This window comes from Lineus longissimus, chromosome 2, assembly GCF_910592395.1.
Source record: "Lineus longissimus chromosome 2, tnLinLong1.2, whole genome shotgun sequence".
Lineage (NCBI taxonomy): Eukaryota > Metazoa > Nemertea > Pilidiophora > Heteronemertea > Lineidae > Lineus > Lineus longissimus.
In genome coordinates, this window is record NC_088309.1 from 12137388 (window position 1) to 12164729 (window position 27342).

Below are 27342 nucleotides of genomic sequence, written 5' to 3' on the forward strand. Positions count from 1 at the left end.
GAAGCAACCATGTGTGCCTGATAGGTCATGAAGGTGCAGGAAATGCGGTTTCGTCAAGAGAGGCTCATCAGATGCGTGTGGCGACAAAGAAATACGGTTGGATATACAGAGGTATCCCCTGATAGCGGGGACCGCAAGGAGTAAATTTCTCCCCTTGATTGACCTAGAGTAGATCTTGGTCAGTTCATCCAGACAGTATGGCCTGCTGAAGGGCGGTCTGAGCCAAGCAGTTGGCAAAAAGTGGGTCTAGCTGGTTAAAAGTTTAACCTGTGTTTCCCTAAAGAAGACACGTGAAACCGGAGAGGTTGAAACAGCTGGACAGTAAAGGAAATAAGTATACGGAGGGAAATAGTATTTAAATGACGTGGCAATGTACGTTTACTTACCTTGGGAACATGAAATCCACAGGGGCTGGGTGCACTGATGAAAGCTTCATGGTGCTGAAGCCCATTAATAATGCACTCTGAAGTGAGTGCGGGGCCCTAGGCCCAAATGGTTGCGACAAAAATCGACCACTTGCGAAGATGGGAGAATGTGAGACTTCCTCATCACAGGCACTACAGATGTGCAGTGCCAAAGCCAGAGCACCCTCGGGTGTTCCCAGACAGTGGACACCAAGGAAATAATAACAAATGATGTTGACGTGGCCATTTGGTGTCCACTGCGCCTGCATGACCGCAACTGAATGAAGAGATCATTCAGGGACTGTCTGATAGCTGTGATTGTTGACCCGACGTCATGACATCATGATGACGTCATGGCATCCTTGTGACGTCATCAGCGACATCGTAGCCTGAGCCTGCATGCTCTGTTGCTCATGGCAACAAGAGAGGACTAAAATGAAGGATTTTGGCTGCTGGGCACCGTGCACTGATGGTATGAAGCAACCATGTGTGCCTGATAGGTCATGAAGGTGCAGGAAATGCGGTTTGGTCAAGAGAGACTCATCAGATGCGTGTGGCGACAAAGAAATACGGTTGGATATACAGAGGTATCCTGATAGCGGGACCGCAAGGAGTAAATTTCTTCCCTTGATTGACCTAGAGTAGATCTTGGTCTGTTCATCCAGACAGTATGGCCTGCTGAAGGGCGGTCTGAGCCAAGCAGTTGGCAAAAAGTGGGTCTAGCTGGTTAAAAGTTTAACCTGTGTGCCTAAAGAAGACACGTGAAACCGGAGAGGTTGAAACAGCTGGACAGTAAAGGAAATAAGTATACGGAGGGAAATAGTATTTAAATGACGTGGCAATGTACGTATACTTACCTTGGGAACATGAAATCCACAGGGGCTGGGTGCACTGTGATGAGGAAGTCTCACACTCTCCCATCTTCGTAAGTGGTCGATTTTTGTCGCAGCCATTTGGGCCTAGGGCCCCGCACTCACTTCAGAGTGCATTGTTAATGGGCTTCAGCACCATGAAGCTTTCATCAGTGCACCCAGCCTCTGTGGATTTCATGTTCCCAAGGTAAGCATACGTACATTGCCACGTTTTTATATAGTTTAACAGTAAATGGTGATTTCATTTGCAGCTTTTTATTTGCGACTTTTTTTTTCTGGCACAAACTGCCTACACATTCGCCAAGCAAGGGCCTAGGAATGCGGGAGATTCAAATATGACTGGTAATCTTCACTCATCCTATCGTCTACAAGCTTGAAGATTACCACAAGGAGGAAATTCAAGGATATTTTTATGAAGAGGAATTGAGCTACGTTCCTAATCCTGACCAACTAGAGTACAAGATCGAGAAGATATTAAGGTACAAGACCAGTCAAGGCAAGAAATACGGATTAGTGAAGTCGAAGGGCGACAGTGATAAATTCAATGAATGGTTACCAGTTTCTGATATCAGAAACTTGTAATCATTGAAATGAGATTAAGTCTCTAAAGTAATATTTTGATAAAACTTTTTTCTAATAAATCAAGCTAGAAATGGAAGGACAAATATTTAACAATAATTATGGTACGGTCAATGTTTATCAGTATACTGGTTATCAGTATCCTGGATATCAGTATCCTGGATATCAGTATCAACCAGTAGTTTCAGGACCTATATTTAGATGTGTTAAATGCTATGTAACAAAGTCTGAAAGTGAATTTGAAAAGAACGGACGTAATAAATTCCTGGATTATTGTAAAGCATGCGGTACATTAACCAAGAAATGCAATAAATGTGATAAATTTAAATTACTAAGTGATGGTGAGTTCGCTAAAGATGGAAATAGAGGTAGCTGTAGATCATGTTGGAACTCTGGCTACAAAAGTTACCTTGATCGGAGTGGTAATAGAGACAGGCATAAAATAAGGGTAGGTTTAAACTGTATTTCTAAAAGAGAGTGTACTGGTAACCAGGCTTGAAATCATCAAACATGAAATCATCATCATCATTCAATGAACTTTCAAAGTTATGTTATGAAACAATTGAACGATTTACTAGTTTTTATTCTACATATCAGTTAATTACACCTGTGCTCCTATAGGTTTTGCTTTGGATGGTGTGACAATAGCAAGTGCCATTATTTCATCACTATTTAGTTTTCAGAAGAAGGTCATACTTAGGAAAATTGAAAAGCATGAGAAGATATCACAATTGGCCATTTCCAAACTTAACACAATCAATGATTTGGTGGGTAAAGCCTTAACTGACTCTCACATCTCTACAGAGGAATTCAGTTTAACCCTCAAGGAGAAAAGGAGAAGTACATTTCCTTGAAGAATGCCATTAGTAAGAAAAACCAAGGGAGACTAGTTCTGATGCCAGTTTTGACGTAGAAACCCCTTACGAAGACTTTTTAGAGGAAGGGAAAAAACTAGCACAGACAGAGATGTTAGAGAAATTGAAAAGCAAGTAATACATCATCATTATTATCATTATTTTAATGTACAACAAACATTGCCTTCAGCGCCACCTTATTCGATTTAATGTTAAAAGATAAAGTGAATGAATACTATTGAAAGAATGTACAAATTCACTTTAGTTTATAAGAAAATGTTTTTTACCTTGAAGACCAGGAGTTAATTGGATGTAACCACTTATGTTCTAATCCATTACAACACATGGGTTATGTCCGTCTTAGGGCCAGAAAAAATACCTCTCATGATACTCATGATACTCATATTCCTGTTACTCCTACTCCTGATACAGCAGTACAGCCGCCTATGAAACAGTGTGACATAAGTACAGAATCTGAGGTTGGATTATGTCGTAATTGTAAGAGATGGACATTGTATGAGTATGCTAAAAACTAGGTACACAACTAAAACTATTAAGTACAGGTTTTGTACCTCTTGTAATGCTGTTGCTTATGATGATGACTTCAAAAGTCTACAGATTAGTATTGAGAATAAAACACGTTACTTTGAGACCATACTTAGAAGGCTTGAACAGAGACGTCTTTCAGAAACAGTAGTAAATTATCTGAAAGGGTACATTGAATACGATTTACAAGGATACTTCTCTGGTCCTAGAAAATGGCTTAGTAAGGAAAGGTATGAAAAGACAGTTCATTCACTAAAAAAAGGTATTAGTACTCTACTATCTAAGTTACTTTCAGATATTGAGTCAATGGTACCGTAGTAATGCCAGAGATCGGGGAAAACCAGTTGTTTCCGTCGTCATGACGACGTGTGACCACATTTGGAAGGGATTCTTCCGGTAACTAATTTATGTATCATGTAGGAGCCAGTTTTCGCGGGTCTTATCACTAAGTGCAGATTTACTAGCTTCCAGCGATTCCATACACGCAAAAGCTTATTTATTACGAAATTTGAGATCAATAACGAAATATCTGGGGTGCTGCGTGGCTGTTTTAAGCGTGAATTAATCTTGAAATCACTCACTGAAAGATCGATGCAGACCAAAACAAATCCGAACCGGCTCCCCATTTTCGCGGGTATTGCGCATGCGCGACTGATTGTTGTGTTTCTGTGTCGTGTGCATGATCCTAGGTATTGACCCAGTGTTTTGAACGTAATTAGAGAATTGCTTGCCTGTTTAGGACGCATTTTGGGCGCTTTCTTTGCGGAACGAAATGAAAATCAAAAATCAGAAAATTTCTTCTCTGGAAACGAAGTGACGCGCGAGAAAACGGGAAAAAACGGGTTTTCGCGAAATTGGGGATGACTCGAAATTGGGGAGCAGCACCATAAGTAAACCGTGCAGACGCACTTCTATTTTCTCTTCTAACTTCAGTTTAAGATAAGTTCGGTAATGCAAACTTGCGGGAGGCATGTATTTGTACTCTCTGGTTAGGTTTTGATATATTGTAAATGTATTTCGGTCGCCGTATTTATGATCCAGAGCTTTCATTGTAGCGCGGTTTCTGCGTGTATATTTTCACTGTACATTCTCGCTGAGATTCGGCCTTTTACCCCGTCTTCCGTCGATGATTACGACCGTCATTCTTATTCTATTTCTAAACGTAGCCTCAGGTTTGATTCATCTTGCAATGTAGAATCAAACCTGTGTGTTCATTTCTTTATAATTCCCAGTCTTTATAGTTTAAACATCGTTTTTCTGAAGCATATCTACGGCCTTTCTTCGTCTCGCATCACTGTTTACATTTTTAGCTCACCTCTTAGCAGAGGTGAGCTTATCCCATACCGTGGCGTCCGTCGTCCGTCGTCGTCGTCGTCGTCGTCGTCGTCGTCGTCGTCGTCGTCGTCGTCGTCGTCGTCGTCGTCGTCGTCGTCCGTCGTCCGTTAGCAGGGCACGTTTCGTAACTGTTAGAGCTATTGAGTTGAAACTTGGTACACATGTACCCTCATGTAATGACACCTGGGAGACCAAGTTTCGGTCCGATTCATTTCATGGTTTGGCCACCAGGGGGCCAAACGTTAAAAGTGAAAATATGCAATATCTCCCTTAATAGTAGTCGGGAAATTTTGAAAAAAATATGGTAGGTACTTCTAGCAAAGGTGCATCATATATCCTCCGGGTTTTTGATTTGACCTCCTTTTCAAGGTCACAGAGGTCAAATGGTGTAAATTAGCCGTTAGGATGTAACGATGGCACGTTTCTAAACTGCAATGACTATTGATACCAAATTTGGTACACATTTACCCCTTAGTCAGGTGATCTCAGGGACCAAAGTTTGGTCCAATATGATTCACCACTTGACCACCAGGGGGCAAAATCCAAAAACCTTAAAAATGTGATTATTCCTTAACTTCTTGCCCGATTGCCACCAATTTGATATCATGGGTACATCTAACCACCATACAGTATATGTCACACAGGTTTTTAATTTGACCTTCTTGTCAAGGTCACAGAGGTCAAATGGCGTAAATTCGCCGTCAGGCCGTAACTATGGCATGTTTCTTAACTGCAATGACTATTGATCACAAATTAAGTACACATGTACCCCTTGGTCAGGTGATCTCAGGTACCGAAGTTTGGTGCGATCTGATTTGCCGTTTGGCCTCCAGGGAGGGGGCCAAATCCTAAATTCTTCAAAATGCCATTATTCCTAGTAATGACTTGCCCGATTGGCACCAATTTTATATCATAGGTACATCTAATTCTAACATCCATTCAATGTGTCACCCGGGTCTTCTTTGATTTGACCTACTTTTCAAGGTCACAGAGGTCGAATGTACTGTAAATTGGCCATTTTGGGGAAATTGTAATTGCTTGGACCTACATCAAACCTAACACTACATGACACAAGACCATGCTCTTTATCCATCTTTCCTCCACATGAGGTGAGCACAATGGCCCTGGCCATTTCATTTGTCGTTACGTCATGTCATCTGTTGTCCTCGCGTCATGATTGGCCGAGGCGCAGGTGACGTCTCTCTGTTTGTAAATATTGGCACGTGTATATGGCAAGCCAAAGCGGAATTTATTCAAGACTTTAGAATTACCATTCAAGAAGTTAAATATAAGTTCAAGAAGGAAATGTATGTTCAAGACTAAAATATGTTCAACCTTGAATCAAATGTTTTCAACCTTGAATAAAATATGTTCAACCTTGAATAAAATATGTTCAACCTTGAATAAAATATGTCCAACCTTGAACAAAATATATTCAACCTTGAACAAAATATATTCAAGACTCACGTGACCATATTCAAGACGCACGTGACCACAAAATTGATGACGTAGTTGCTCATGTTTTGATGCTTTACGGACTTTCCCGAACCCGCGTCCAGACTTTCCCGAACCCATGGTACTTGTGTTGCGTTTCGGAGCTCGAATTGTTCGCACGAGGTTTTGACACATGGTTGTACACGTACCTAGCCGCCTACACCTGACATGTACTGTAATCCTACACATCATGACATGGATGCCGAGTGAATGTCAGAGTCGATACATGTTTCACAGACATATCAGGCAAATTATAGGTTCAAAATGCGCAATGCCTCTCACCTTTCATTCTTAAGGCCGACACCACTGTATCGGATTCTCGTTGTCTTTTGACATGTTTGAGTGTTTAGGCTATACAGGCAATCAATCATGTCGTGAAACAGAACGCATCAGAAGTACCACAGATTCTACGCTCTACGTCATCAATTTTGTGGTCACGTGCGTCTTGAATATGGTCACGTGAGTCTTGAATATGGTCACGTGAGTCTTGAATATATTTTGTTCAAGGTTGAATATATTTTGTTCAAGGTTGGACATATTTTATTCAAGGTTGAACATATTTGATTCAAGGTTGAACATATTTTAGTCTTGAACATATATTTCCTTCTTGAACTTATATTTAACTTCTTGAATGGTTATTCTAAAGTCTTGAATAAATTCCGCTTTGGCTTGCCATACGTGTACGTTGTGCGGGAGTTGTGAATGGATCGCCGTAGGTGCAGGAAGCATCCGAGGCAGTGTAGGTTTTAATGTACAAATTTCTTGATTCAGTTATTCAACGTTTAGAGTGGATCTTTTAGAGACCAGACCCAGAACGCAAGAACTGTCAGATATGACAGTATTTCAAAATCATTGCGGAGAGTTCTAGTAAAAGTTCTAGTGAAAGTTCTAGTAACACTTCTATTCCTTTAATGGAATGATTTCCTCATCAGTTATGACCAAATCAGTTATGACCTCATTATTACTTACATAAATAAAAGGGTTTAACTCAATTAAGAATTCAAGAAAATATGTGTTCCTCTGAAATTAACGATTTTACCATCATCATTAGTTATTTCTAATTTGATCTGATTGGTACATTTGTTAACTTCTTTAGTACATTTAAGTTCATACCTTTGAAGCTTAATCTGATCACTATCATCTACAAGTATGATACAGAAAACATCTTAAGGTCTATTATTGAAGAATGTATTACAAGTATCAACCAGATTTGATCTTAAAATAAGTTTTGTTAGATAAAATAGAAGAGGTTTGATGGAGTAGTATTTTCCTTTCTTTTTAATCTTCTCTTGTCTAAAACCAAACCACCTATCAACCATTGTTATTATGTTTTTTCTAACCTCTTTTATTTTAATCTTTTTTTCCACTTCAACATCCCAAATCATTCCTTTTTCAATCTTGGTTTTTTTGCATATTCTTTATCAAATGTTTCTTCCAGTGAGAAATACGTATCCTCTGTAAGTTCAATTATTATGTAATTATTATTATCACAGTTGATGTTAACATGGTCAATTCTAGCTTCCTTTATGTTATCTTGCCATTCAACACAAAACTCACTTAAACTAAAATGATGTATGTATGGTAATCTAGATTCAATTATATTTTCTTTGGTGGTTGTGCTAATTTCATAACCATCCATCCTATTTGAATCCGGAGTGTTACAATGCCTCTCCCATTTATCCCAATCAGCTGAATCTGGAGCACTTGGGTCAGAAAAATCAAAAAGAAAAGAAAACACATCAAGGCAATCATTATTACTTTTGGTATCAATTGTTTTATTTCTAAATAAATCCGTTAGGAATGTGAAAATTGTGACACGAAGTGGGGTGTATTCCTGTTCCGCCTAATTCCTTATTCGCCTATTCCTGATTCGCCTACTTCCTGTCTCGCCTATTCCTGTTTCGCCTAATTCCTGGTTCGCCTATTCCTGTTCCGCCTATTCAAATGTATTGCTAACCTCCCCACAGACGTAGGAATATGAACCGTCCCCTCCTATAGTGTTAAAGGCTATCATTAAGAATAAAGTCTGAAAGAATGGATTTAGCGACATGTCAATTATTTCGGTATTATTCGGAATAACTTTGGAAAATTATACACAAGAACTAAAAGAGTAAGAAAGTTTTACCCTCTCATTAGATTTGAGAAAGGTTTCTTAGGCCTGCATTTTATATTGTGGATTCTCTTTCTTTTGTCTTAGTCAGTAACTGACTTCGTAATAAAAAGAATACCTATAGCTACATTGTTCTTTACTATGACAGGGGTTTTACAGCTGATTTTGATCAAATGATTATGAGAATGTACAGTACATGTATTATGTATTTTTATCAAAAACTCATGAATCCTGTTTTTATAAAATAAGCGACTGATTTACTCTACTTAATCTATTAGTTTTTACTGTCTGTCAGTATGGTCATATGGTCAAATAAGTCCCGGACTGTCCCCGCTTTCAAGGTGACTCTTTCAAAACGGTCATGGTATGGTTTGTTAACAAAGTTGATGGCATTTGATTAGACAAATTGTCATCACATCGTTAACATCATCCAATTGTCCCCTCACATTTTCCCCATAAAATGGACATGCATGCCTAAGGTTCCCCCTGGGAGAGTCGATTTATTGTAGGGGTACTGGAAAGTAGGCGAAACAGGAAGTAGGCGAAACAGGAATAGGCGAAACAGGAAATAGGCCAAACAGGAAATAGGCCAAACAGGAAAAGGCGAAAGAGGAATAGACGGAACAGGAATAGGCGAAACAGGAATAGGCGAAACAGGAATTTTGTAGGCGAAACAGGAATAGGCGAAACAGGAATAGGCGAAACAGGCATAAACCCGAGGTGGTAGGAAATCAAATGTCCACCACGAGTTGTAAGATGTTGGTTCTGTAAGCATACATCTTACTTCTAAGTGCAATAAATTCAGTCATCTCTTCTCCTCCTAGCTCATCCTTAAAGTAATCTGGCACCTTCTTCTTGTTAGTGTCGTAGAGAGGATGATCTTTTGGGTAATGACTGAAGTAAAAGTGATCCTTTAACCATTTGAGGTCTTCAATTAAATCAACAGTATTTATTTTAAGTACAAAGGAATTTGTATCAATATACAGTAGTTCCAGGTTCTTCTCACCAAAATACGGTTGAAGCACCTCATAGTAGAATTCATAGATCAGTAACTTAGACAATTCAAGTACTGTATAGCTCCTATGTAAATTGGTTTGTTAAATTTCATTGATATTTTCCTCATGCTAATAGCAGCATTATGTTCATCAAATATGCATATTGATGAAAACCTGGGATTGGCCATTACACTACTGACTCGTTCACCTTCTGTTACCAATTCAATCTCCATCCTGTTCCTTATGTTCCCACTGGTCTTACCATAAAAAGAATTATTCATTAACTTGAAATAGTCTTTCTCGAAATCGGTCTTAGAGTCCATCCTCCTTTTAGCGTTAAAGTCAATGTATGTCGCCAACCATTTTGACTGTTTAAAGCTGATCACAAAATGAACCTTCTTAAGTTCCATTCCGTGCTTTAGGTAAAACCGTAGCATCCTGTAATGCACTATGTAGTTGTTCTTATCCTTTTGTGTCGGTATCAGTTTCTCTACATTTGATCTTTTCTCATCACCCAGTAACTCTCTGGTAAGGGCTTCAACGAAGAGACTCGGGGCAGAATCATCTTCAACGAAGAGACTCGGGGCAGAATGGAAAATTCCTTGACTTGAATTTGATGTTTTGGGGATAAGCCAGGTCTACCTCAAAGAAATAATCTACATCACTATCCTTAGCTATCGACATAATCCATCTTAGATAGAGGTTATCATCATCTGCTGAATCAATGTCTGTCATATTAAAACTACCATAAGGTTGAGGTTCCATCATAGTCCAAACGGCCTTGACGTGTCTTGTTCCCATCACACCCGAAATTCCACCTATTATTGCCATTTCAAAAGTAAGGAAAATGTTGCTATCTGTTAGAAGTTCTAGTTTACTTCAGTGTGTTTCAAACCAGCTTGACAGGTAAGTCTCGGTGCTGAGTAACAGTGACAGGGGTCAATCTGAAAGTAATTTCAATTTACTTCCCTGAACTTTTCAAATAAATCTGCCAGAAGCAGAACATCAGTTTTGAGGTAGAGGTCAATGAACTCTCCATGATTCCTTATGTTAAAATGATCCCATATGGCTTTACCCTCTTCATAGGCTGAATCAGGTGCCATTTCAATTTTTTAATTCATCAAAGAACATTGACTTATCTAGGTAGGTAACATTGTAAATTTCATGTGGCGTGTAAAAGGAGTAAGGTACCGATCCCTTCTTCCTCAATAGTTTGAAGTCTATAGTATCAGGGAACATCTGTCTTGTAATTTTGAAGTCATCATCTAACATTGATTTTGTTATGTTGTCTAAACTGGACTGTAGGAATCTTACGAGTCTAAGAACCTAAAACAACCGAATTGAAAAGAAATGTATTGTTCTGCTGTTTAAGCAAGTAATTTAAGTTTCTTGTACTCTGGTAGTTTAGTCATTAACTCTTTAATGAATAGGTGAGAATCATAATTACTTAGATTGTGAAAAAACACTGAAACGAACATGTTCTTTCTTTTCATTCAGATTGCATGAGTTGTGAGCAGCACCTCGATATCTACCAATGTAGTGATCATGATCCTTAACTTTATCATACCCTAGCAACTGATTGCAGTAGTAACAATGTTTTTCTAAGTGATATCTCTTCCAATCTGACGAAGTCGAATCGGACTTTGTCCCAAGAGCAGAGCTCGACTCTTCATCTGTCATTGTTAGAGGAAAGTTACAGTTCAATAAATTAGAGAATTGTTCTTCCATTCTTATTAACCAGTTACAGAACACATCGGCACCCCTGTGACATACATACTGGCTATTGTAGAGTTGTGGGTATTCTGAGTGAACATAAACTCCAACTACTGATGCGTTCTGTTTAAAAAGTTTCATACAGGTATGTTTATTGACACAAAATCAGCATAGATAACAAAAGGAATTATATTCTTTATTGAATGCTTTGCAAACTTAAGTTGTGACCATTTACTGTTAGGTTGTGGTAAACTAATCTTACAATATTCATGTTCACTACATTTCTTATTATGACTCTCAAGTGTAGACTGACGATAAAAGTATTTCATACACCTCCTACAGAGATACACAGTATTAGTACTAGTCCTGAAGAACATATTGATATCAGTTATGTACATGAAATGACCCGGACAGGTAGAAAGGTTCTAGTTTTGCCTCACGTATGTTTTTAGCACCTTCGTTCTGTAACTTGAACACATTAATCTTAAGATTGTTATCACTCTCGATTTTAGGGATATCCTTTTTAATACATACAGGAAAGGAGTTTATTCATACTCCGTACTGAGAGCTAGGCTCGATCTTAAAGGGAATGGCCCGCCAAAAAATGGGGAGTTTTGGACGGCCCGGTCAAAACCTTAGGCGGGAATAAGGTTTCATTGATAAATATAAGGAGTTTCAAGGCCCCCAAATCACTTGTAAGGTTCAATAGATACTGGCCTTTCATTGGTTTACCGTCTGCGTATCATTTACATACTCTCATTTTGAAAAATATGACAATATTTACGATCACGTTATTGATTTTTGCAACATTTTCGGTAACGCGCCCCTTGCGGATCTGTAAGGTACCATTCGGATGCTTGAAAAATGCTTCGTCTCGTCGATTCGCTCGCGGATAAACGCATCAGGTTGACTGCAGCAACTTTTAATTGTTGGAGACAGAGAAGGAAGGAATATGATTATCAGTTTGATGAAAACTTTGCAAAGTTTCTTCTTGGGACTCGAAATCCAAACTACTATTCTCTCCATTTTCCATTTTCTCCTCTCTCCAACTCACTACTATCGCTATTGACTGCGTAACATACACTAACATTCTTTCGCTATCATTGCTAACTTCATTTACCACAACACTGGCCTCTTTGTAGCCGATTATGTAACCCATAGTGGAAACACCTGACAGCGCCGCCCGGCATGATCCACGTGCTACTGGCATATTTATAACTCGTAGTAAATAAGGTTGTAAAAATATGCAAATGAGATGCCGTATATGGAAACCATTGCGTCACTTAGCAGTTCTTATTTCTGCTACGGGTGGCGCTGTTGCTTGCTTCTGGAGGCGCTATTCAACCTCTTTAATATCATTTTCATACATTTTTTCCAGCATTTCAGTAGTAAGCTCCGCATGTTCTTGAAGTTCTATTTTATGTTCCTTGACATATCTAGCAGCCGGTATACGGTAATAAAGGTACAGGAAAAAAAGGTACAGGAAAAAAAGGTACGGAAATAAAGGTACAGGAAATAAAAGTACAGGAAATAAAAGTACTGGAAATGAAAGTACCGGAAAAAAGGTACTGGAAATAGAGGTACACAAAATGGCATAAATAGGTAAAAAAGTACACAATTTTTTTAGAATTTTTTTAGAATGTTATGCTCTTCAACTGGTTCAGATTCGGCCTATGCCTTTTTCTTTTCTTGCCCATTTTCCTTCTTCTGTGACTAAGGTGGTGCCTTAAAATAGTTTAATACATTGCGGACAATTTTGTTATGGAAGAAGTTGGGGGAGCTGACCTTTTTTAACTACATTCATGTTCTTTTAAGACAAGCCAGACCCTTTAAAGTACCTCTCTTCAATCTGTGTACTAATGTAGTTAAGCTGGTTGGTTACTGCATAGATTGCCTGATTCCTTAAAATTATGCTTTCCATTGAATATTGAATTGGGTGGGTAACTGTATCACCTTGCCTATTCAAGCTCTGTTCTGTGACCGAAGGTCGATTCAAGCTCTGATCTGCGGCCGAAGGCCGATTCAAGCTTTGCGACAAAAGGTCGATTGAACTGGACGAACACTGATATGCTTATTTTGTGGTGATAATCATTGAGTTGAAAAATGACCTCCTCTAACTTTTCTCTGTATTCATACACCTGTTTAGCTTCTCTGTCAATGTTAACTCTAATAGTGACCACAGGGTTGTCAAACTCCTTTACTGCTTCTATTCCTTCCACTGTCTTTATGCCATCAAGCTCCTCGGTCTCAAAGGCAAGCTTCTTATCTACACCTTAGGAATTAGTGGTGGAAGAAGAGGTTGTACTTGTACCCCTAACCTATTCATCAGTTTATCTAAATGTCCCTTAGTCTTCCTGTGGGCTGCCATATTGCTGTATGAAATGTATTTATCACAAGTAGGAGAGTGAACCTTTTGGTTTCTATCACTCATTATTTAGATTTAAAATGAAATGGCCAGGGCCATTGTGCTCACCTCATGTGGAGGAAAGATGGATAAAGAGCATGGTATTGTGTCATGTAGTGTTAGGTTTGATGTAGGTCCAAGCAATTACAATTTCCCCAAAATGGCCAATTTACAGTACATTCGACCTCTGTGACCTTGAAAAGTAGGTCAAATCAAAGAAGACCCGGGTGACACATTGAATGGTTGTTAGAATTAGATGTACCTATGATATAAAATTGGTGCCAATCGGGCAAGTCATTACTAGGAATAATGGCATTTTGAAGAATTTAGGATTTGGCCCCCTTCCTGGAGGCCAAACGGCAAATCAGATCGCACCAAACTTTGGTACCTGAGATCACCTGACCAAGAGGTACATGTGTACTTAATTTGTGATCAATAGTCATTGCAGTTAAGAAACGTGCCATAGTTACGGCCTGACGGCGAATTTACGCCATTTGACCTCTGTGACCTTGACAAGAAGGTCAAATTAAAAACCTGTGTGACATATACTGTATGGTGGTTAGATGTACCCATGATATCAAATTGGTGGCAATCGGGCAAGAAGTTAAGGAATAATCACATTTTTAAGGTTTTTGGATTTTGCCCCCTGGTGGTCAAGTGGTGAATCATATTGGACCAAACTTCGGTCCCTGAGATCACCTGACTAAGGGGTAAATGTGTGCCAAATTTGGTATCAATAGTCATTGTAGTTTAGAAACGTGCCATCGTTACATCCTAACGGCCAATTTACACCATTTTACCTCTATGACCTTGAAAAGGAGATCAAATCAAAAACCCGGAGGATATATGATGCACCTTTGCTAGAAGTACCTACCATATTTTTTTCAAAATTTCCCGACTACTATTAAGGGAGATATTGCATATTTTTACTTTTAACGTTTGGCCCCCTGGTGGCCAAACCATGAAACGAATCGGACCGAAACTTGGTCTCCAAGGTGTCATTACATAAGGGTACATGTGTACCAAGTTTCAACTCAATATCTCTAACAGTTACAAAACGTGCCCTGCTAACGGACGACGGACGACGACGACGGACGACGACGGACGACGACGACGACGACGACGACGGACGACGGACGCCACGGTATGGGATAAGCTCACCTCTGCTAAGAGGTGAGCTAAAAATGTATTAAATTTCACTCTACACTTTCTAGTTAATCTTTTTAAGTTATGTTACATCATCACACTAAGTGTAAGTAATAGGGAAATGCATGCTAGATTATTCGATTTTTGTATTCGAATTAAGGCAACTTTAATGAGAAAACACCTGTGTTTTCCCCCATTGATTTTGGCCCTTTTATCTACGACAAATCGTAGATAATCGTTGAATGCATTTCCCTATTACTCTAGTAACCTCTATAATACAAGCTGAGGAAATTGACAACAGATATGCATTTACAAATACTTTACATTTATTCTACAATATTTACACAGAGTCTCTATATCATTTACAATGACGGGATGATTGACTGATTGTTAATTATGATCTGGCATGATTTCAGAAAGTTTCGAAATTTACAGAGAAATTCAAAGCAAGTTTCCTCCAAGAAATGACTTCGGTGACCGAAATTTACTCTAATATAAACTTTCTGTGCAGAGGGCATTAGTGTTTTTTTTGACAGAAAACCCCCAAATTTAAGTGTGTAATTTTATTTTTGCTGGAAAGGACTGAATGGATACAAACTAATAAATAAATAAATAAATATTTCACAACAACGTAAATAATTTGTTCGCATCACAATCCTTAAACATCTAATCATATGTTTGTCTTTCCTATCAAACATCTTTCTGTATATCTTACTGGGTGAAGCCCCTGCTACCATCGCTACGAATAATATTTTCAAGATATACCCAATCTCAATTTACTTCCCGACTGCGTGTGGTACATGTAGCAGGGACAAGGAGCGGCCAAGATACGAGTAAAAATGACCAAAACTTTGATCAAGTTGATGATCTCTTGCTCGGACCATGATATTAGTTTTCACCTTGAAAAAATGAAGGAAAACTACTATTTGTTCAATGAAAATAGGACACTACCCCAACCCCAACCCACCCACCCCTGATCCATGGCTAAGGGAAAAAATAATGTACTGCAGACATTTTGTACCGATAACAAATTATGGCTCTTGTTGCTGGCCCCTCATCAAGTCAAAAATCATGATGAATTTGAGGAAAACATTGAGGGGAGAGGGGGAATAGACACTCCAGAGTGTCTGCTTGGTTGAGATTTGACATTTAAAACCTCGTCCTTTTTGAGACATATTTCCTCCTCAATACTTTACAATATATACATCAACCTTCTCCGAGTAGCTTTAGAACACGTAACGGTGGAAATTTATAACTCTACAGTCCAACATGCCCACGAAAATACTATAACTGCCTCTGCCTCGTATCAGCAGGTGACTTCACACATCTGGGGTTGTCACAAAACGTCTTTGAAATGAAGAAATCTCTAACATATTTGACCCGTCAGTATTAAACGAGACGCCTGTCGCAGAGAAGATGAGCCTATAATGGAAGAAATTGATGTCCTCAGATTTCACAAAAGACAGACAACAGTGAAATGAACAACCAGTTTGTCTCGACCTTCCTAGCTCAGAGCGACATGCACCTTCCGTGATGGGTCTCGTTTTTAATGTTATGTGTAGATCAGATCGGGTTCTGATCTCTGCTATTTTGCTGTGATTTGATTGTCTTTGAGCTTGTTTTTTTAATTTTCCGAGGGACCTTTATGAGTATAATCTGAGCTGGGAGATGTCCAAGAAGCACAACACACAACAGTAAACAGTCATTGGCTTTGGTCAGTTCTATTTCCTCTCTAGTTCCTTGGACACTAGTATGCTCCTGTGCAAGCATCTTAACAAGCCATAAAGATTTAGATTTCGCAGAGGGTGAATCTTTCGAATCTGACTTAAGCACATTGACCAAAAACAATTTTATCCGCGGATTTCCTCCGCTCATTTGTGAATTTTCATCCATCTTGGGAGATGTTGGTGCATGTATTGGTGATGACTCTGTGACCTCATAATGTAGGATGGGAGGGGTTTACATCGGCATGTCTTGCAGCCGAATCTGTCGTGATGGTAACCAAACACGCATTGATTGTGGCATATCAATCTGGGACATCCTGAAAGACATCAATAAAAGAGCGAGTTATAAAAATATAGTGTTGGACGAGTTTCAAAAAGATAATTCTGCCTGACATAAACATACTTCTGTGAATAAATGTAAAAAACTAGCGTGGGGTGAGTTTCAAAAATATTTTACACTTCTATGAATAATCTTTTAAAATTGTGGCTGGTGTAGCTATTGAGGAGTACTAAATTATGCCATGAAACAGACATGACTGTTGGCTCACTGTAGGGGAGCTTGACAACAAAAAGAAGATCTTGCTAAAATCATAATTCTCCGATTCCTTAGAGCAAGGAACCATTTCCCTCAAATGAATATATTTGGCATCAGGAATATATACTCTCTATCGTTATTATTTGAAATGGCTCACATTTCATCAGCACCTAAATATGCGTGGTGTTGGTCAAATTTTGGTGATGACCACTTTTGAAGGAAGCTCTGTATCATTTGAAAAACTTACTAGGTTTGCATTTGCATATTGGACAACCGTCAGATCCTATTTGGAATCCATTCATACAGAGTTTGGCACATATCACACACCTCCGCTCCATCTCTTCTCTTGGTAACTCTGTGGGAAGAGCTGAAACGAGAAAATATTGAATATGGTGAGGAAAATGTTCGGCTAGTTTCCAAGGTCTGAAAGGTCAAACTCTAAAATTTCACTGAAGGTGATACGTTTCACTACTATTTGTCACAGATTCTTCAAATGTTATATGTCGACACCTCTTGGGCAGCTGTACAAGTTGACCCTATTTAGGTCAATTGTGACCTAACTTTGACCTAGTTATCAAGTTCACAGAGGTCAAACTCGAAAAGTGTCATTGATAGTGCCGGATTATGTCATATTAACCTCCATGTATCATTTCATCTCCCACTAAATCATTCCCAGGTAAGCACAATGTCCTCAAGACATTTCATTAGAATAAAATTTAGCTTACAGTCCAAATCACAAATAACATCCCGTAAAACTCTCCATTTGACGCGATACCCAGCGCGTAGGTCGCGCGTAAGTGGCGTGTTATATACACGAAACATGGAGAGATAAGCGCGTCATTGACACGCATCACCGACATGAAGCAGGGCGGATGTCATTTGTGACTTGGCCTGTACGTTTGCCCAAAACTTGATTCGTTCTCAAGAATGATTTCATATCGCTTTCTTTTCAAAAAGTTCCCCACAACTTTCATTATTGGTATGGGCTTTGCATAGAACTTAAAGTTACCCTCCTCCTTCCCTTCTGCCTGGGCCCAATCAAATCTTCTTGGGCTTTTGCCTAGTTTTGCACCGAGCTTTTAAACGTATTTTTGACCCATATGTAATAGGTCAGAATAGCATCATCGAATTAAGTCCGGGTGAAATGATCTTGCCCAAATTGAAAGTGAAGGAACAGACAAGATCAAAGGGGGGCAATTTTTTCTCTAACTAGATCTAATGCCCCCATTACAATTTGTGGTAAGGATTAATTGATTTCTTTGTGTCAACATGGCAATGGAAAAACCGCTCTCACAGGCCTTGTTATAATTGATACTTTCCTTTAAATTGCGTGTAACGAAGTAGATGATGGAGTAACCGCAGAGGAAATGATTGCATCATATAAAAGTTGAAAGGGTTGATATTAATGAATGAATCGACATTATCTTGTCAAAGGATTGGTTCAAATGAAAGTTAGTGTTAACAATAATTGAAACAGTAATTGTTTTGGGCGCCTTGGTTCTCCTATTGAGAAAATATACTCTACTATTAAATGAATAAAGACCACTCTTTATTCCTGCTTAAACTTGATTCACTTCCAAAGAAAACCTACAATTATTGTACGTCATTAGAAACCAATCACAACACGGTTTTACCTGAAGTTATACGCCATTCGTATCGACTCCTGGGTAGTAAAAATAGAAATGCAGTTATACACAATGCCATACAGAGCATTTATCATGCATGCAACTTTGCTGAAACTTGGTATGTATAGCATTTGCATATTTGTCTCCAAAATGGCAATGTTGAAATTCATAATCAGTAGGTTTTAACGCATTTGGAAATTGCATCAATGTACAGTAAAATCGGTTTCGTATTATTGCACATCACAGCCAATACCGTTTTTTTCTCCCAGGAACCTACGATGACCCTGCCCTGCAGAGACTTAAGGATTATCGTAACATGTGACATAAATATTGCATGCCTGTGATAGAAATCACCTGTCTGTAAGCAACTACAGCAGAACCTCTCGATTAAGGACTCCATCGGACTGACAAGTGATGTCCTTAGAGAAGTGTCCGGATGAGAGAGGTTAAATTGAATGGAAACAACCAATTTGGGAACAGAACTAGTGTCTTAATAGAGAGGTTGTCCTTGATAGAGAAGTGTCCGCTAAGGGAGGTTCCACTGCTGTCTGGTTTTGTCGCACTGAGCAAACACTTTCCACCAATATAAGATGGAAATCTGCCATCTCCAAGAAGGGCCAGCACTGAAGCATGTCTCCGCTCATGGCCGCCTTTCTTAAATCATAAACCAACTGCGTCTTTCTCTCCAAAATCACAGGTTGTTGACACAAGATAAATGATAGTATTTTAAAAAGAAAACCACCCATGTTGAAAACAACCGCAAAGGAACATTCACCTTCTTTTAATGCTGGTGTCGATTCGTTCAGTGGTTGAAATAATTACAAGGTTTTATCTAAATGACAGTATGGTTCAGACAGACTTGACACTTCAAGATGATGTCTGATCTGTAGGGAGTGCCATTTAACCACTAATACATGTTATTAGAGACCACTCACCGTAAATCACTTTCCAGATATTGCGGCTAGAGTTGATAAGGTGATAAGAAAAAAGCAATCGTAATCGTGTTAAGAGTGCCACTTGGAAGACTAAACTTAGTCTGTTTTACTTGAAAGACAATCAGAAGGAGCCGTTTTTGGAAAGGTGCCATATTGATACGTAGATCACGAGTTGATTTAATTTTTAACAGAAGCGTCACCCTCAGATCTGACAGCTAGCAATTATTGCCTGGTAAGGATATCTTTATGTTACGATGTGTGTGTCAAGTTACATTTATTTGGTACCCACATTTACAAAAATTGAACAGTAGCTGTCCCTTCCCACGCAAGGTTACGGGTTATAAGCAACCTGAACCTCATGGTCTAATACTCCCTTTAAACGTAGCCAGGGTTTGATAAGATGCAATAACCTTGGTGGTCAAGATGGGTCATAAGATGCTGCCTTGATTTGTAGAATGTGCTGTCAAGGTTCCGGACTTGCGTGACTTAAAAGCAGATGGCAGTCTGCTGGACGGCACACCCAGTGCAGTTGGGAGTTATAAGAGGCAAGATAACCGATAAAACTGCCTCAAAGACTTTGGGGTCAGTGGGGTAGTGATCATCGGTAGTGATAAGAGTGTCGGGGTCTCAATCTTGAGACTGTGGGTTCAATACCCTAGTTTCTACTGACCAGAAGTATTAGTATAAATAGGAGCACGAATTATTGAAGCCTTAGTCTTTAATTGAAGAATTAGTCTTTATAAATTCTTGATAGGAGCCATTCTGGACTGAAAAGCTAACCTGCCATAAACCAGCATCCCATTCAGGAGGAGTATAAATGCTCCTTGTCAGTAGCTACGATATTGCGTATAAACCTGCAATAAAGCTCCGTTTTGCTCAAGCTGTAGCGGAGCAGGTGTTTACCTATATTTACTTTCACTGAGATAAAAGGCTGGCTGCAGTTGCAGTTGTTTCAGACTCATTGACAACAGAGAAGATTAAAGGGTAAAGAGAATATTTTATTGATTTTTGCCAATATTTCTCCTTTTTAGCTCACCTCTTAGCAGAGGTGAGCTTATCCCATACCGTGGCGTCCGTCGTCCGTCGTCGTCGTCGTCGTCGTCGTCGTCGTCGGCGTCGTCGTCGTCGTCGTCGTCGTCCGTCGTCCGTTAGCAGGGCACGTTTCGTAACTGTTAGGCACCTTCTCCATAGAGCTATACCCTATACTACACTATACGCAAACAATGGCTTCACAAAGGGTGCATGACCATGAAACTATTGTTCGCGTATAGTATAGTATAGGGTATAGCTCTATGGAATAGGTGCCTTAGAGCTATTGAGTTGAAACTTGGTACACATGTACCCTTATGTAATGACACCTGGGAGACCAAGTTTCGGTCCGATTCGTTTCATGGTTTGGCCACCAGGGGGCCAAACGTTAAAAGTGAAAATATGCAATATCTCCCTCAATAGTAGTCGGGAAATTTTGAAAAAAATATGGTAGGTACTTCTAGCAAAGGTGCATCATATATCCTCCGGGTTTTTGATTTGACCTCCTTTTCAAGGTCACAGAGGTCAAATGGTGTAAATTGGCCGTTAGGATGTAACGATGGCACGTTTCTAAACTGCAATGACTATTGATACCAAATTTGGTACACATTTACCCCTTAGTCAGCTGATCTCAGGGACCGAAGTTTGGTCCAATATGATTCACCACTTGACCACCAGGGGGCAAAATCCAAAAAGCTTAAAAATGTGATTATTCCTTAACTTCTTGCCCGATTGCCACCAATTTGATATCATGGGTACATCTAACCACCATACAGTATATGTCACACAGGTTTTTAATTTGACCTTCTTGTCAAGGTCACAGAGGTCAAATGGCGTAAATTCGCCGTCAGGCCGTAACAATGGCACGTTTCTTAACTGCAATGACTATTGATCACAAATCAAGTACACATGTACCCCTTGGTCAGGTGATCTCAGGTACCGAAGTTTGGTGCGATCTGATTTGCCGTTTGGCCTCCAGGGAGGGGGCCAAATCCTAAATTCTTCAAAATGCCATTATTCCTAGTAATGACTTGCCCGATTGGCACCAATTTTATATCATAGGTACATCTAATTCTAACAACCATTCAATGTGTCACCCGGGTCTTCTTTGATTTGACCTACTTTTCAAGGTCACAGAGGTCGAATGTACTGTAAATTGGCCATTTTGGGGAAATTGTAATTGCTTGGACCTACATCAAACCTAACACTACATGACACAAGACCATGCTCTTTATCCATCTTTCCTCCACATGAGGTGAGCACAATGGCCCTGGCCATTTCATTATAAGGATTGATTGGAAACGTAACCCGTGTTGGTTATTTGTTGGTCAGCGCTGGCATCATTTCAAACCTACTTCGTTTTTCTAAATCATCCATCAATTGGTTCTTTGTTAAAAGTAAGCTAAGTAGACTCGCAGGAGTGGTTTAAACAACCGTGAAGGCATTATACAGTTTTACCGGCCATGTAACCTTTAGATAATGCCAGGTTTGACTAATAGGTTTTCCATTGATTGGCTTTGTGCTTGAAATTATCGCATTAAAAAGTGGTTAGGTTCTTCCGGTTGGAAAAAGTGAATCTCGACATCTAACGTCGCCGTTGTGACTTGCGTTAGAGTGTGAAACGAGGTAACTGTCGGAATAATTCGGAACTGTGTCCAAAAGTGACAGAGAAAACAGTGATTCCTGAGCCGTACATGATAGTTAATGGGATTGATTATTCTTATAACCATTATCTACGGCACACTTGAACTTTTCTTCCAATTAGAAAAGTGAACGTCGACACTGTTGCGCACTATTGATTGTGGACACACGCAGCGAAAGAAGAGGAAATGCGACAGTCAGACGAAAGACAGCAGTCATGTGGTTTCAGAACGATCGATTAATGCACTTTTTTCTTTGCCAAGAGTTTGGTTGACCGAGTGTTACCTTAATCCACCTGCCTAAATCTCATGACATACAGTTAATATGAAAAAAAATTTGCATCGATTTATTTTTGTGGTTTGCAAAGATTTCTAAACGACTTGAGATTTTTCTTTTCGTAGACTAGAAAGTTTCTTTCAAATTCTCCAAACAAAGATATAAACATTTTTGCGATATTAGGTTTTTCGCAAATTTACAAAAAGGAGCTGTTGGTAACATAGCAAGGTTCTACACCGTTTTAGTTGTACCCTTCAGAAATGAATGATGTTAATGGCAATTTTTACCCCCGCTACCTCTCGGGCAACCGACATGGCCACAGAGATATGCATGTATAGGTCCTCCTCGCATGGCTTCTGTCAGTTTGTCCGTCCGTATGTACTTTATGGCATTCTGTGGCGCATCAGGTGTATGTTGATGAAAGTAAGCGTTAAATGATAAAACTCAAGAATAAAGACTAGAAAATGCTTTTATCTAAATCTCCATGTACATTAAAACTAGGCCTTTTTGTGCAAAACTGAAGTAAAAGCATTTGATCTATATCATAATACTATAAGGCGGCTCGCTAAAGTGCCATTTGGGGGTCGTGTTTCGTCTCGAAATTTTGCACGTTTGCAGGTGATATGTTATCCTGATGCAACGTCATGTTTATTTTCGGAAATTTACTTCAGCGGAGCAGTAATGAGGGATTTTTAATCGGACACGGTCAATTCTCCTTATCACTCACGGAAGCCAAGCCATTGCTGTTCAGTTATGCAGGGGATTAATGAATCACCTGCACTCCCTGTGGGGTGAATAACACTACCTGTTGAACGGCTGGCTGTAGGGGGATGATTGGAACAGCCTGTACACGTGTTGACCTGCTGAACCAAGGTTAATGTTATTTTCAATCCACGATTGTAGGTCACCTGATCTTCGAGATTTCGCGGGAAAGAAATTGTAAACAAACGCATGTGTGCAGTTCAAATGTAAACAAAAATGTATTTTGATACTTTTGGTTGCTGGACTTGGGTTTTCCCGCAGTAAGGAGCTGGGGTCAAATTGATGGTCTATCGTATATTGGTACTGTATTAGCCAGAGCTAGCCCTTGATTATGAAGGGATTTTCAAATTAAAGGTTACAATGGTATGTTAATGTGCTCACCACAGCTTTCAAAACTTGATGTATCTGAAGAGGCACTCTGAACTTGGCATGGCCTTATCAAGGAGCTGCTCACGGTGCTGAACTTCTAGCTTGCCTGTCGACTAAGTGCCTTGCCCGAGATCATGCTACATGTAGGAGGAGCACGCATTTTAAAGTTTTAGTAGTGATAGTGCAATTGGTCCGAGCCATTTGGAGGCCGACATGTGAAGGCCTATCTGGGTTCTCCTTCATCTCCGTATAAAAAGGGGCATATTGCTGACTAAGGAACGAGGTATATTCACATTGCCTCATCATCTCATTCGGACCAATTGATTTACTTTTATATGCACGCATACAGCACGTCACAGGGTCCGAGTCTGTGGACAAATGGTTGGTTTAATTTGTCTATTCGATATTGCTCCTTTGATATTGCATTATATTTTCATTGCAATTCAATCTATTCAAGGTATAGCCCATTTGAACCTGCCTGCGCCACGGGTACAATGCTAGTAGTCTTTATTCATATCACCCATTGTGTCTGTAATTTGTTGATGGTGTTACTTTCTGTCTTAAGTGAATACCAGGTGTGAAAGCAAAATTTCAGGAAGTAGTATTTTTCTGAAATACTCAGCTCAACGAAAATCAACCCTGCTGGATCATGATCCTATTTTCAAAATAAGATAAAACAAAAAATGTTCTCTTGTGTCTGATGTAGATTTGCTAAAACTTTGAAAACTTTATGATTCGATTGAAAACATTGGTGAATATCTATAAAACAACCAATTTTTTCGTGATTCAAGAGACTGCTTATTCCAATTGCTAGATGCAGTGAACAGTGAAATGTTTGCAAAGCTAAACGGTTGCGAATTGACTCATTTTCAATTGGCAAGAGACTAGTTGTGTCTAGATTGGTTTGGTCCCATGTAAACAGTCCTTTGACCAGATGTATTTATGTTCAATTTATATACAGTCAAAGTCACAATTTACATCCTCCCTACTTTGCGTCAGATACGCACAACGCACGCACGAGTTGCCCGCTTATCTCTGTGTTTCGCATGTATTTCTCGGGACCTACCCATTGGGTAGGGCGTTACTAACGCGAATTAAGGGATGTCAATTGTGATTTGGACGGCATATTTGACTTGCCCATTTATTCAAAAGTTATTACATTTGAGTTCTGTACCAACATTGCTATAACTTAGATTATACATGTAAAAGGGTTAACCAACAGATGCCGAATTTATGAATGAAAACCTTTCGCAGTGTGAATTTTTCAATGAAATCTTACAGGCTGGTGTTTAAAAATACTCATGTCGGTTCGCTTTTCTGTGAAACCCCACAAGATATGTTTAAGATTAACTGGCTGTATAAACTTATCTAAAGTTTGAAAGGTAATATGCATTTAACCTGTTGATTTCTCGTCAGAATATAGGCTGGAACTTGGGTGAAAAGGAAAAGAGGAGATAAGGACGATTGGATCTCCGAAACTTATCAGCGTTTCTTCGCAAAGTATCAGCCTCTCTCTGGGACTTCTCCATCCTCTTTCCGGCGTAATGCACATGCACGCCACCCCAGCCTCCCACGCAACAAAGAATAGTAACTCCTGTTACTAACAATAGCGCAACACCATGGAAGAATTCTTCAAATGCTAAACAAACATCGTATCATCTGAAAAACTTCTCAAGTTCTCTTAAGAAACAAGTGGCACCTGCTTGAACAGAATGCCATGTTCATGATATTTACTTATGATAATCTAAATGTTTTTTAACTTTCTTCACAACATTCCCGGCTAGGAATCAAAATCAAAAGAACAAACTTCCATTCACAAATGTTTTGTCCAAATTGTATAGGGCTCTGGAGCACCAACTACTAGTTAGATTTCTTTACAGCTTGTGAAAAATTGCTTTGTTAACCAACAGTTTTCTTATTTTAGTAACCATGGCAACAAAGTAAAAGTTTTGTGTAGGTATTTGTGTACATTGACGTAGTGAATTGAACTTGGACATCCGTCCTCTAAATGACCTTTGGACTCTGCTGAAAAAAAATTAAAATTTCTGCACCCTCAGTGCCGCACCCCTCCTGTGGTCTGAAAGCTATACTGCTATATGTGATCTATTAACCCTAAAATTAGCCAGTTTGCGCTCCAGAGCCCCAAATGGTGCAGACAAAATATTTACGAACGGACTATAGAAAGTGAAAACTGACCTAAATCGTCATATTATTTCTAATCATATTTTTCAATGAAAATGAATGTGTAGTTACCCTTGATATTTTCATTCATCCGATTCTTGAGATGTATTACAAACAAACCAGCAAAAGTCTCTGCCTACATAGGCAATCTTCCATACTTCCATTCATAATTTTCATTCATAAAGGAGGTGTACGTAGGTGTCCAAATTTACATGTTGAATACTCAAAGAAGGCTGTTTTAAATTATTTAAAATTGATCTACTCAAGATAGTCAAACTTTTGATGGCAGACATTTTTAACCAGATTTTCAAATGAATTACTGAATTTGGTGGGGCGTTAGCGTGGTCAGTCCTGTCCCCAAAAAACATGGTGGACATTTGTAGATCTATTTTATGTCGAATGAGTTTGCTTCCTTTCGACATTGGGCGCAGTTTGGTTCACCGTATAGCCACTAGAGGGTGTTTTACAAAAACACAAAAAGTGTGAGTACATTATGTACTCCCCTAATATTGGTCTCAGAATGATCATTTCATAGGAATTACGTGCTTCCGTTTAAAAAATCAATCAAAATATTGCTAAAAATTTTGGAACGAGTCATCTTTCAAATAAATCCCGACTGCCGAGTTAATATTGGTTGCAGCCAACCTGCTGTGACCGTATCACGTCCTTAACATCATTCAGTTGTCTCGATCGAATTTTTTTTTTAAGTAAGTATTCATTAAGTATTTACACAATTGAAGCAACTAATTAATTCAATTTTTATTTTCAAATTCTGACTTAACTTCGATGGACCTGATGAATCAGTAATAAAAATTGAAAGGCAAAATTTACTGAAAACTTGTGAATACATGACAACGAGATTTACTGAAAACTTTTAAACATATGACCCCATTAATTATTTTAAATACTTACGATCGTAAAGTTGATGCTGAATGGATAATTTATAGAAATGAACTTTTGTTTCCAATACGCGTGTATTCACATTTGAGACTGCATCAACAAAAGTAAAGGCTTACAAAAATGTGAATATTTACAGTACACATCCGGAATGGATTCAGAAGAAAAACTGCATAAAAGATACCCTTGAACTGTATCCTATGTAATTTATCAATGAGGCAATAGGCAAATCCCACATTAATACGATTCATTAGGAAATATTTCATAAACAATTTGATGTATCATTATTCACTTTATCAAGAAGAACTATAGTGACTGGTTGTTGATTATGCCACAAAAGGAAAAAGTTATAATATATAATATACATGTATAACATAGTAAATATAATCAGTTGCCTCTTTCGAATTTCAACATCATCAAATGAGGCAGAAATTAAATTACAAATTATACAAAAATACTTCATTGCCAAAGGGATTTCTTTAAATGACAGTAATGAGTTTTAGGCCCTTAAAGGTACAGGTTTCTGAAAAATGTGGTGAAGACAAAAAATGAAATCATTGACACTGAAACAATACAATTGAAATGAAGTGGGAAATAAATCTGAAAAATATTCTTATGAACTTACCTTTCACTATTACTGATAGAGCAAGAAGTGTCCACAGGATTTGTACTAAAGTCCTCATGTTCTCCTCAGGTCCTAATTGTCTTGAGGTGTTTTTGATTTCCATCTGCATATTGCTGTTGTCCATAGGTACATCCTACTTTATATTGCCGTCTGACAGCCGGAAGAGGCCAATCCAAATACCCCTTGTGCCAAATATGGTGGAGCCACCTCAAGGGGAACCACATAATTCGAGCCAAACCACTCCCCTTCGAGTCACATGTTGTTTGAAGGACGTGACGTAGAATGGTGCCA

The 27342-nt window shown here is 39.0% G+C and overlaps 1 long non-coding RNA gene across 1 annotated transcript; it reads right to left on the reverse strand.

The window, feature by feature from the left end:
• Positions 1-14701: 14701 nt before the first annotated feature.
• On the reverse strand, positions 14702-27142 carry LOC135483672 (uncharacterized). The gene is made up of 3 exons (XR_010446354.1): positions 27052-27142; positions 16959-17078; positions 14702-16493 (listed from the first exon to the last, which is right to left on the reverse strand). It is a non-coding gene; the product is annotated as an uncharacterized LOC135483672 (long non-coding RNA).
• Positions 27143-27342: the final 200 nt, after the last annotated feature.